Below are 12,796 nucleotides of genomic sequence, written 5' to 3' on the forward strand. Positions count from 1 at the left end.
ATATGCTTCACATGGCAGGTGGGCCCTCTCACAGCAACACTGGGTCACTTCAGGGCACGTTTAATGGAAAGAGTCAAAAAAGCACTCAGGGTTTCCAAAAAACACATTACTTTTTTTAAGCACTTTGAAAAAGTGGAAAAGTCAACTATCAAGAAGCTGAAGTTTCGCTGCCTCTGCATCTTAATCATGGATTACAAAAAACAGAAACAGGACTACAATGTATGCAACAAATATAATAGAAGTCAAAATAGGACTGAATATGGTGCATTTGAGTTCAATGTTGTCTAATCGTTACTATTGACCACAAACTGTTGCCCTAGACACCTGTGCAAAACACATTAATGACATTAAAAAAAAGAAAAAGCGTTAAGAAACTACACAACTTAGTAGAAGTCTCTAACTCTGTGTAAAAAATCATAGGGTTAAGAAACTACACAACTTAGTGGAATCTCCAACTCTGTGTAAACAATCCTAATAATTAATATGACATTCACTAACTCCACAGTCCAAAGTAATAAACTGGAGCGTACGTTGAATATATGGAAAGAAAAACCATCATGGCATTTAACAGTAAGAAAACCCGGATATTGTAATAGAGAACTACAGGTGGGAACCATATAAATAATACAGAAAGAAGTCACAAACAGCATATGCAATGGTAGCCAGTGGACACAGAAGTGTAATAAGGAGGGACTCATTTTTGGTGTCACCTAGTTACAGAAGTATTTAACTATTTACACAGGTTGCAGTCCGGTTTCCTTAAAAACATCCTTTTTAATATTTTTTGTAAGTACCTCGCAAAACATTGTCAGCCCCTGAAGAAAATCCTGTCATTAAGTATATGTGATTGAAACCTGTAGGGATTTTACAGAGGGTTCTCATCCGATATCAATGGAATTCACATATTTTTATTGGAACTAAAAAAACGTTAAAAGGAGTTCCAACAATATACAACTAGTTATTGTAATGAATTGTGCCATGAGATTTGTTTAGTGATGTACTGCAATAAGTTTGTATTTGCATTACATGTTTGCACTTTATTGTATATAAAAGGTACCTTGCACGTTGAATTGTAGACTAGCAAAAAGTACTCCCAACGGGATCTGTTGACAGACATGATAACACTCATCAGTTGTTGAACATCATTGATCCTGTAGGTCGCTGTTCCGATTCACTTATCACTTGATGTGCTTTGCACTCTGAAGTAAACTGCACTGAGAATGGGCATGTGTCGCTGGCTGACATACCCCGGAGTAGACTCTGGGGGGAGACGAGAGTTGGTGTGCTGCTGCATACTGGGACCTTCTGTGGTCTCTCCACAGATGCCGCCTCACCCTGGCGTGGTGTACTGTGTTGCAGTGCATTGTGGTGCAAATCTCTCGGAAACCGTGCATCATAGAGCCTTGAAACGTGGGACCTCGTGTCGAGACCGGTCCTTCTATGACCAGACTGATGTTTTGCCGATTTCGGGCAACCTTCTCAAGTGTGAAGGGGCTGAAAGCCGGGGAAAGGGCTGGTGTGTCCACATGTCATGTAGTCAGTAATGTCCAGAGGGTCCCAACAGGTCACTGTGCACATTTCTTTCAAATAAATGGTATTTGTGCCATCATACTTGTTATACGTAACAAAGATACATTGAGAGTCATAGGGTTTATTTGTTTTCTCCTGACACCAGAGGAAGGAAACGGGCACTGTGTCTTATTTAGGGTTGCCTACTGTTACAGTAGAGAAATACAGGTGTAACCTTATAAATAATACAGAAATAGGTCACAAACTGCATATGAAATGGTAGTCAGTGGGCACAGAAGTGAAATTAATCGTTACTATCTGATCTGGCGGGCTAGATTTGGTAGTAATGCTATTAGCAGCTCAGGTTGCCTATCCTGTAACGGCGTCCCGTTCATTAAAATAAAATACTCTCTAAACATGGCCGCCATGGATCTGGAAGATAGGACTCCGTACTGAGCCTTTTTTCCATTTCCATGACAGCCAAAGAGGACACTGGGAGGAAGCAGCAGCGACATGTGCACTAAGCAGGTAAGTCAGCGCTGCTGAGTGGGCGTTTACAGCTATTGGATGGGACTTTGCTGCTCAGGCCCTACCCTGTCTATGCCTCTGCTTCGAAGAGATCCACAGTTTGGCTGGCTTTTCGATTGTTGCAGGCAGTGAGTTCGAAGGCAGCAGGCAGTGAGTTCCAAGGCAGCAGGCGAGTATGGAGAAAGAGCGAAAGCGAGAGGAGGCACAAGAGGGCCTGGGATGGTGAGGGTGAGTGCAAATGAGGATCGGAGGGAAGAAGATGGTGAGTAAACTGAGATACAATCAGACAGGTACTGAGGAGCAAGCCCATTCATAGCTTTGCAAAGTAGGAGAATGAACTTGATGACCTTGGTAAGTTGTAGAGTGTGGGTAGCAAAGTTGAGCCTCCCTTTTTGGAGAAAGGCGTGAAGAGGAAGGACAGGCAGTAGGCTTGAGCAGTAGTCCAGTTCGCTGAGCACAAGAGTGGAGATTTAGAGTTTTTGTAGAGTGGTTAGTACAAAAAGGGCACATTTTCCAAATGATGATGAGGTTAATATGAGCAGCAGATGCAGTTGTAGTGATGGGTTGTTGCAGTTGCGGGTCACTATCAAAGAGGAAGCCAAGATCGCAAAACTTGAGGGAGGGAGCAGGAAGGTCAGGCGGGAAGAAGATAGAAGAAGAGGAGACGGGAGGGATGACATTGGAAGCTAGGAGAAAGATTACTTCAATTTTTGAAGAGTTCAGCATAAGGCAGCAGAAGGTGATGGATTGCAGTGAGACAGTTTTTCATCCATTCCGAGAGGGCTAGGGTGAAGGAGGGATAGGAGAAAAATATGTCATGCATCAAAAAAAGGTGTTAGTGAAAGGCAAAGAATAAGTCTTCCTAGGGTAGAGGTATAGACGGTGGAGAACAGAGGTCCAATGATTGATCCTTGTGGGACCCCGGTAGGCAGAGAGGTGGAGTTAGAGGTCTGCCATTTACAAGAGATTTTAAAGGATCAAACTGTGAGGTACGAGTAGATCCAAGCAAGAGCGGATTTGTTAAACACAAAGGTCCTGGAGAGTATGGTGGATGAGAGAGGAGTGGTCGCCAGTGCCAATGGCAGTAGAGAGGTCCAAAAGAATTAGTATTGAAGAGAGTTTGGAGTGTTCAGCTTTAGAGAGAACGTTAGACACATGCATGAGTGCAGTCTTGGTGGATGGTTCACATTAGTGATAGAGCGAACGCTGATTTGCAAACAATGGCATGGAAGGCTGGCCAGAGCAATGCCGGTGATTATTATTAATTTAGATACCAGCATCCATATGAAATTGATTAGGTAAGTGACCATACCACTTAGTTGCTTCATCTGTTTTGCTTTAACGTATTTAAGATCATAATTTATAGTTCAGGTTGACTAAATACTTTTCAGCATAACCTCATCCTGCTTTTCATTTTTCTTTCTGCATTTTAGCCCATACTCTAATTGAGTGGGTCCAATTAGAATAGTCTCAGGTATGCATTACGCACATGTGAGTTATCAGAGTCCTTTTACACTGGGATGAGCACAAGGGGCATCCGACTATAGTAGTTACCTTATTGGTATAATTTGTTGGTTCTACTTATATCACAGTCAAGCAGGGTCAACTAGTATTTGAATAAGCATGTATATGAATTCGAATTAGCAATCCATGGTTAATACACAAGTGCATGTGTAATGCGGATCAGGCTTAGATGTTATCTTACACTGGTGTCTTTTGGAGACAATAGTATATACGCAGCACAATTTGCGATGTATGCTTTGGTGTTACACCGTAGTAGTGCATGGACCACATAGTCTTATTGGTACGTGAGAAGTGAGAATTAACCACTCGCCCTTATCAGATCTAATTGCAATGGTTTTCATAATGAAGTTCTTCTCTTATTTTATTTTTATTTTGTGCTGCCATGTACTTGCGATTGGAAAGTCATCCTTGTATCCTTTACATTAATTCAGTGTTACTGCTCATGATTATGTGTTTGCGACTTAACAAAAACGGACAACTGACCAACTCTATTCCAACAGCAAGGGGAGATAAGCAAGGGTATCCCCTTGCGGGCGATCTGTTTAAACTGTTCTTGGAAGACTTGCCAGATTACCTTGACCAGGTACACTGTTTTCCTCCCAAAATAAATCAAGTTCCAGTAAGAAGCATTGCTTATGATGATCTGGTCTTAATGGACAGAACCCAAATTGGCCTCCAACGTCTACTTGGCTGTTTATATGCCCATCTATCCACTACGAACTCACAATAAATGTAGAAAAAACAAAAATGTTGTCTATTGGAGATGTCAACAGCAAAAGAGATAAAGCCTTTTAGGTGGGCTGTTGGAGGCCAGTTGTTGGTTTCAGTCGAATCTAAAAGATACTTGGGAGTTCAGTTTAATAACTATTTGTGAACATCAGTGGGTGGAGGACCTGAAATTGAAGATCACAAGGCTTGCATTTCAAGCCGCAAAAATAAATAAAAGTTATGGTAAATTTTCCTTAACACCGGTTCTGATGTTCTACCTCCAAACAAAAGGTAGTTCCTATAATAACTTTTGGTGTGGAAGTCAGTTGAAATATCAATGAGCAAACCTGGAATATTCTTGAAGGCTGCTTTTGGCGGCATGTTCTTAAACTTCCACAATGTGTCTCAATCATAACTCTACGCCATGAATTATCATTGAACTCATTGTATAGCCATGTGATCTGGAAATCAATTTCGCTGATGCGAAAGATGATTGTAGAAAAGCTGATGCCGGTTTATCAAATATTTATAAAAAATCATGATGACAAAAATATTAACTTACTAAATCAATGGCGACGAAGAGTGCAAGCGTGGGCAGATGCTGCAGCAATCAGTAAATACGATCTCTTAATTCGACCACAACATGCAAAGAAAAAGTGTGAATCTTGGGCATGGATTGTAAATATAGAGAAACGAGAGAAATTGCTCTCAACCCACTGGTTAGGCAATGAACAAAAAAAGTTAAATAACCAGTCGAATTACTTGCTGCTTTGTCCCTCTCGTTATTACAGCAAGCAATTCCCGAGATTTCGAACTAACACCTTGCAATCTAAGGACATTTTATGGCAAAGAAAGGACAAATTGGTCAAAGACAACCTATGCCGTTTTTGTTTTGTCTCAGTTGAATCACTAAAACATCTAGTCACTGAATGCCAGAAAACTCGGAATTTACGCTCTACTCATCTTGGTCAATTTGCTCCCCAGGATGACGATATGGTGGATTGGTGGAGAATGATTTCATCTGGCAATAATGTTAACATGCTTGTGCAATAGTGAATTATCTGGATGCGCTCTTGGAATTTCCACCCTGAGTAGTGCTTATGATGTAGACACTATGATGTACTAACTAAGGATGGTGATATTTATTTCGTCCTATTCCGTTTGTGTGGCAGTATCATTTTAAAAGATATGCGATTTTCTGTCCTCATTTTTTTTTCCTCTCTTTTGATTTATGTATGCGAGTTAACTGGAGGAATATCCAACGTAATTGTTGAATTTGAAACAAAACTTTTTACTTTATGTTAAAACTAGTTTTTTCAAATAAAAAAAAAATATGTGTTTGCACTGTTTCATATTGCTTGCTTCTTATATTCATTTTGGACTGACATATGTTAATTTATGAATCATTATCCATTCCCCATTACCTCTGGGTTTCCCTTGTACATTTCATGATATACCAAATGGTTAAAAGGATTTGTAGTTCAGGAGACATTTTATGATATGGTTAAAATTTTACAACCCCCCTTTTTGTTGGGACAGACAGAGGAGCTTTGGGGACAACAAAAATGTGTTTTTCAAGTTTTAAGAAATGTTTAAAATGTAAAGTGCTGTGAGAGCAGTAATAAAGAAGGAAAGCATAATGCTTGCCTCCTGTCTTGACATAGAATCTATGTGCGAAACATGCATGTATGATTTTGTATTTCATTATGCTTATGTGATCTTGTGGATACCAGCCTGGAAAAAGCCCTGATGGTGGAAACACGTGTTGGCTACATGCACATTAGTAAATTGATCATACATCAACATTGTAATTGCGCAGTTTGGTTGTGTCCATTCATATAATTAATTACTTCTTCGACACCTTGGGCAAAGGTTCCTCCTAAACACAACCACGCACAGCAGCTACACACCTGGTTATTACCAAGTCCGTACTTGCCTCACAAAGTGGCGTTTGCCCAAACAAGCGCATTAGGGTCCCAGTCTGTTGCCCGTTTGGTTTTGCTTATAATCCAAGTCAGACAAAACCTTGGATGAGATTAAACACAGGTCAGTATCTTGGTCTTATATTAGGTTATCTTTTTTTTAAAATTATAATGGTTATTAAAATTCATGAAAACCAGTACAATTAACAGCAATTGAACGTCTATTAACAGTTCATAAATGTCTCATCAACATTTCACATTTTCTTTCACAGCTATTCATGACTATTATTACTCTCATAACAACCATTAGTACCTGGGGTGGGTGAGCAACCAATCAGGTTGCTCGGAATGCGGACTGAATCTACCGATCTAAGCCTGTGTTCCAAGCAACCTGGTGGCTGCTTCACCGCCCGCCATCTTCCCTTGACCCTCCACTCCCTCCTTTTATTCCCCCTGCCCCACTTACCCAATTTCTGCAGTGGTGGCGGGTGCTGCTGCTGCCTCCTCCCGTGGTCTGCGATGGGAGCATGGAAATGGATGGGGGGCTCCATAAGCAGCCCCGTCTTCCAGCTCTGTGGCAGCCAACTTGCTAAAGTATTTTGTATGAATGAACAGGACACTGCAAGTCATACCATTCATTCAATCAAAATACAATGCTCTCAGCACCCCGGGTTACCGGATTGGCAAGCCGGTGTGCTAATAGCGGTCATACACGATTGGGCCCACCGGATCGGGTGTTATCATCCCGGGGACCCTCGTTAAATGCCCACGCTATGCTCAGGCCTTTAACTCAGGCTGATAACACCCGATCGGGTATGAACACTTAATTCTTATTCCCTGTAAGGGGTAACCTAGGCGCCCTGGCATGAACTGTCCCCGCTAAATCACCTAAAGAGTCACATACATAAAGAAGGTGCAAACCTTCCAATAAGAATCCACTTGGTTCCCTCCCATAAAGTACCTTCCACTCGGCGTCCAGGGACCCCATATCAACTTGGCCCTGCATTCTATAGCCTGTCCCTTTATTGCTGCACCTTATAGGTCGGGTGGAAATACAGCCCTAGAAGGATTCAGGCTTTCAAATAGTTTCACTTTCAAACCATTGCATGTTTGAAGGATTCTAAAGACCTTCTCGATCATAGTTATCGGACAGTTGTAGGGAAGGCATGGTATGACAAGTATGACACTGACATAATGGGTACAATTTGTGAAACCTTTATTGAAAATGTTGGGGTCTGCAAAACTACTATGTTCCCCTATGACTAAGATATGAGTAGTCTCAACCATCAAACGATAAACCAAACAGTCCTAGTGGAGTCTGTCAAATCAAAATGGCCTATGCTAAGAAAAACCGAATGCCTGCCCCATCTCTTGTACAAAAAGTGTAAAAAGGAGAAATATATGCATAGGAAAAATCAGTGTTCAGAGGAATAAAAAGGTAATTGAACCAGCTGTGCTCCTCTGGTTAAACCTCACAAAGTAACGCTGTCCTTCTAGGCAGGATGGCACACCCTGGCTAGGTTTCCGACACTCTAAGCAGTTCCAAACTGTGTATTGAGGCCTGCCTGGTCTTCCTCTTTAAAGTCTCTTACTTGACTTTCAAAATTATATTCCAACGTAAAGTTCACAAAGGTCCCCCTCTGCTGGGCTCAGACTTTACAGCACACAGTTCATGTAGGTCCCCCTCTGTCAGGCTAAGACCTCTCACATTACAGTTCAACACAAACTCGCCGCGGGGGCTCCCTTCTCCAAGCTTATTGTACTTCGGGTCTGCCTCAATCGGACTCGGACCCCTTTCAGACAGCAAAAACTTTCAAATATGCGTGGCTCTCCATACAGTCCACCGCAGGACCACTTTGACTCAAAGTTCATGTTTACTCTCGTTTAATTCACTTTTGCTATTTGTTCGCTTTATAGCTTCAAACAATGTACCTTTCTTGGAGACTTTCGATTGGGCCACTTCCCTTTGCCGGACCACTCCGTTACTTAGTATTGCCGATCTCACAGCTGCCTTTTACTTCAAAGTTCATTCACAGGTCTGCCCTTTTTCGCATTTCATCCACACGTGTGCAGCCTTCACTCGTGATATAATGTTGCTACTTCATTCACTTTGACACACACCGGTCTATCCGGTCACTTGCCAACTCACCAGCTGTGTGTGATTCTTTCTTGTTTTGCTATTTCCAATTCACGAGTGAAGGTTAGTACCACAGGCCTGGTCTCGCCACCCCAACTCTGCCGTTCACCCGGGAGGGTCGCTGGCATCCTCGAAACACAATGCAATCTTCACTTGTGGGATCTAGCCTTCTCCATGTGTCTTTCACATTCTGTCGGACCTCCAGTAGGGAACCCTTGGGGTTTTCGGCCTGCTGCTCTTGTCCCTTGGTCCGTTGCTCTGCTCCATTAGGTGTGCCTTCGCCAGGAAGTTCTGCTCGTATTTGTGTTCCGCCTTGCTCAGAGTGTGTCTTTAGGTGTTGCCTTTTATTCGTGTGAGGAGAGCTAACTAGTATCAGGTTTATGCACTTAGTGTAAAGTGCCTGACTTTGCCTGACCCGATTAACGGGACATGTCCAGTACGATGTGAGAGAGTTAGTCTGGTTACTCTCAGTCACCCTCTTCCTCGGCCCAGTGTTTGTGTAAAATAGGAGGGGTAGATGAACAAAAAAAGGGGGGGGAATAGCGCGTCTCACCATCTCACCCCCACTTCCTGAATAACCCTCACCCAGGTGATGCTCCCGCGCTGGTCCACCGCCAGTAACTGGATCCAAAAGCGATGGCTGTGTCCTGGCCGCCTGGATGACAAGTCCCTGAGGACTAGCGGGTGAGACACCCTTTGGTTTCAAGTGAATGGCATGCAAACTACCTAGTTGTGAGGCCCAAGGCTCCTCCCTGGATTCAAAAACGAAACAAACATAAACCCCAACATAAATATACCCACACGAAAGTAAACCCAACTAAACAGCTTTCAGGGCATTCAAGCATAACATATAGCACATTTATTAGGTTATGTCCCCAAGGGCGCCTCAAGCACATCCATCTAGATGACCGCATACCTCCCATTGGTAAACTATATTCAATACCCCCACCTCTCTCCTAACTGAACTGTAGAAAGGTCCCCTGTGTAATCAAGAAGCCCTCCTCTCTGTCCCAAGCTCTATGTATTAATTGCTCAAAAGAGGCGACTTTAACCACCTTGTGCTCCCACGTAATGGGCAACGGGCATGAAACAGATTGCCACAACCTTACAATGACCTGTTATTCCACCAGTAGGGCTGTATTCAGCCATTTGTTGCCTGCTTTAGTGATGGTTGGTAGACCAGACATGTCATGCAATACACAGTTTTGAACCTCCCGGCACAGTTGGACCTTGCGTATCTTGGATCTTTCACAAAATATCAGGCCAGTATTTTTGCAACATGGGGCAGGACCACAAAATGTGAGCGATGTCCTCAGGCACCGCCTGACATCTCCAGCACCTCAGGTTTTGCAAGAGCTTCACCCTTCACCGCCCTAAGTTTCTCTGACAACTGGTACCATCCCTGCAGAATTTTGTATTGCATCATCTTAAGCCTTGCCTCACCGGCTCCTCTTTCGAAGTTATACAATATGCTTTGTACTGTATCTTCTATACATTGTTCCCCCAGTAGCGTTTGCCATCTGCTCACAATGTCTACTCTACACTGTTCTAAATACAACACATCTATCAGCGTGGCATACTGTTATGAACACCGCACAAAGGTGGTCCGTGCTGCGCCGCTGGCGCTTTAAGCCATATATTCACAACATTTCTCCCAAGATGGCGCTGTGTGAGCAAACTGACTTTCCAGTGTTCGCACTGTTACCTGGGGAATCTCCTCCCACTGACCAGGTAAAGGTATGTAACGAACCAGAACGGAGAGCGCAGTGCATTGCTACTGCTCATGGTGGTCAAGTTCCGTAAGTTTCCGCATAGGAAACTCATATTTCTCTGTCCGTTACTTATTACTTCTTACCAAGGCTTCCTCGTACTAATACCTTCCTTTCCAACATTGCCTTTTTCCTAGACGCTCCCCCCCCTCGTTGGAGACCGCTCCTCCGAGCTAACGATAGCATCTACAGCTGAATCTGCCACTCGAGTCTCCTTGGTCCTGTAGGTCATATACTCTCATTCCCCTGTCACACATTATACTAAACCTAACGGAACGTAGCCTCTTACTTACAACTACTTTGCCATTCAATCTAGGGATCAGCAGACTTCTGGACTACTATTCCCAGAGTGCAATTCTGGAAACCCCCTTTCGTCCAACCCGCACCTTTAACAGGTCGGTTAGACTTCTTACCACTCTCTTCTCTCCGATCTGTCCTCATCCTTTCAAACAAATTGTTACGCTCATCTGACTCCCACGGAGGCGCTGGCCTGGTTCGCGCTGCTGTGACCTATTCTAAGGTGATGCGCAGGGTTCGAAGACGGACTGGACCGGGCCTCCAAATCTGGCTTGTCTGGCTCGCAGAAGTATCCTTCTGTAGGCGAAAATAGGGGATTAACTGTCTGCGGGGTAATACAATCGGCCTACCACTTTCCCCTCTCACCCTCCTCAAAACCCTTCTGTGATTTCTCGTAGCGTCTCACCTTAGGGTCGGGAAGGACAAGCTCTCCATCCTGCTTTTGATGCAGGTGCATTTTGGTATCCAGTTACTTCACTGGATTTTCGGATTGGTGAGAACCAAACTTGCTTGGCTTCCAGGTAAGTTTTTTGATAAGAGGTTCCCCTTGTGTCCTTGCATTAATGTACTAATGCTAGTGTCTTTTTCCCCCATAGGGGCCGGGGTACGGAATGCCGGGGAACAGGCATCGACCCGAGATGAGAGGTGAAATCCTTGTAGAAATCAGGTAAGTCTTTAATGAGCGTTTTTTTGGTAATGTCTTTTCATTCGCTCATTAACGCTGATGTCTCTTTTTCCCCTTGGGGGCCGGGGTCCGGAAATGCCAGGATGCGGCGTGGACCCGAAATGAAGAGGGAATGAATCAACAGGTAACTCTTAACATGGAGATTTAGCTTTCCTTAATCCATTCTCTCTCTCACCTTTTGTTCTGGTCTTTTTCTCCCTAGGCGCTGGGGCCTGACTGCGAATCCGGATGATCGCTGCTGAACATGGAGGCGCCCTGTAAAGGTGAGTGGAATGCGGCGCTGCAGCGATCGACGCGATGAGCTTTTAAATTAAAGTCTTCCTTTTCAGGATTGTCGGCGAGATGTCTCCAGGATGCAGATTTAGCAGGTAAGGACTTTTCCTTCTTCTGTTCTCTTCTTCTCTTCCTTTGCAAGTGATCCAGGATGCTGGCAGAAGTCAGGATGCAGGAGCAGACACAGTGAGCGTCCAGCTGCTAGATGCAGAACAACGCGAAGCACGTGTGGCTGTTCGGGTGGGGTTTAAATAGCCTTGGAAGAAGTTCCAGGTATGTATCCTTCCTCCAATCAGGTATGTATCCTTCCCCGACCACGCCCAGATGGTAAATTAGTCCCACAGGTAAAGTAGTTCCTTTCAGGCCTCAAGGAGGCCGGGATCCTGCAGCATGGTCTGCATCAGGTAAGTGCACCCAAGCACTCCCATAATGAGCCTGGCGCCATAGGCGCCAGGACACTGTCCAAAGGGCCACTATATGGGGACGCAGGGCTTGAACCGGCTCCCCGGGAGCGGGCATCATGACGCAAATACGCACCTATTTTACCTTCTCATCCTTAAGCTCCAGTTAGCTGCGGATACAGCCTCGGACCTCGAGGGTGTTCGCTTCCGGGTCTAGAAGGAACTCCTCCCAGGAAGACGACCGGGATCCAGTCTGCTTCCTGATTCACCTCAACTCTCCAGCGACTCAGGGTTTTCTCCCTTCTGAGGGGTTCCCTGCCACATCCTCTATTCGCCTGGTTGGAGGCGGGAGAGGCTGAGACAGGTGAAGTCTCATTAGCTTCATTCCGATTAGAAGACAAGGTAGGAACCATTTTTGTCTTGTTGTTTTAGGAAACTCTGAGTGTAAATCTTGCTCTCACAGAAAAGTGTTGGTTAAACATAACAGATAGCAGTGCCCGTCTTAGCTGTATATCGGCTACCACTCAGTGTTCCCTTTACGACAATAACTCAAAAAAGTAGATCCATATGGAGCAACGGGTCCAACAGTTAGTTAGTTGCTGCTATGCAAGCCCTCTCTGGGGAGGTTCAACAACTTAAACAGGAGAATGCCATTTTGCGGCAGCAAGTTGGTCGCTCGGCTCATAGTTCTGAGGTACCTCCTGGTCCCTTACCTTTCTGAAGATTTGACGGTAATCCACATACTGTTAAAGAGTTTTTGGAAGCATGTACCGTCCAGTTTGCCTCCAAGGCGGCCTTTTTCCCTACCGATGGAGACAAGGTCGGTCATATGATAACCCAAATGACGGGAGCCGCATTAGCATGGGCTACCCCATTGGTGACTAGTGATAATCCAATATTAAATTCCTATCAGGCTTTTTGTAATAGCGTCAAACGTATGTTTGGGAGGCAGAAAATCACCATAGCCTCCCAAGAGCTGCTGTTGGACCTCAAATAAGGAAATCAGGATATCTTAACCTTTATTACCAAGTTTAAACAGATGT

General features: G+C 44.2%; 1 protein-coding gene across 1 annotated transcript in view; it reads right to left on the reverse strand.

Annotated features, from left to right (window-relative positions):
• The window catches only part of SPA17 (sperm autoantigenic protein 17), a 382,615-nt gene that overhangs the window by 295,896 nt on the left and 73,923 nt on the right, over window positions 1–12,796 (reverse strand). The window lies entirely within an intron of this gene.

This window comes from Ambystoma mexicanum, chromosome 9, assembly GCF_040938575.1.
Source record: "Ambystoma mexicanum isolate Mex_15411 chromosome 9, UKY_AmexF1_1, whole genome shotgun sequence".
Classification (NCBI taxonomy): Eukaryota; Metazoa; Chordata; class Amphibia; order Caudata; family Ambystomatidae; genus Ambystoma; species Ambystoma mexicanum.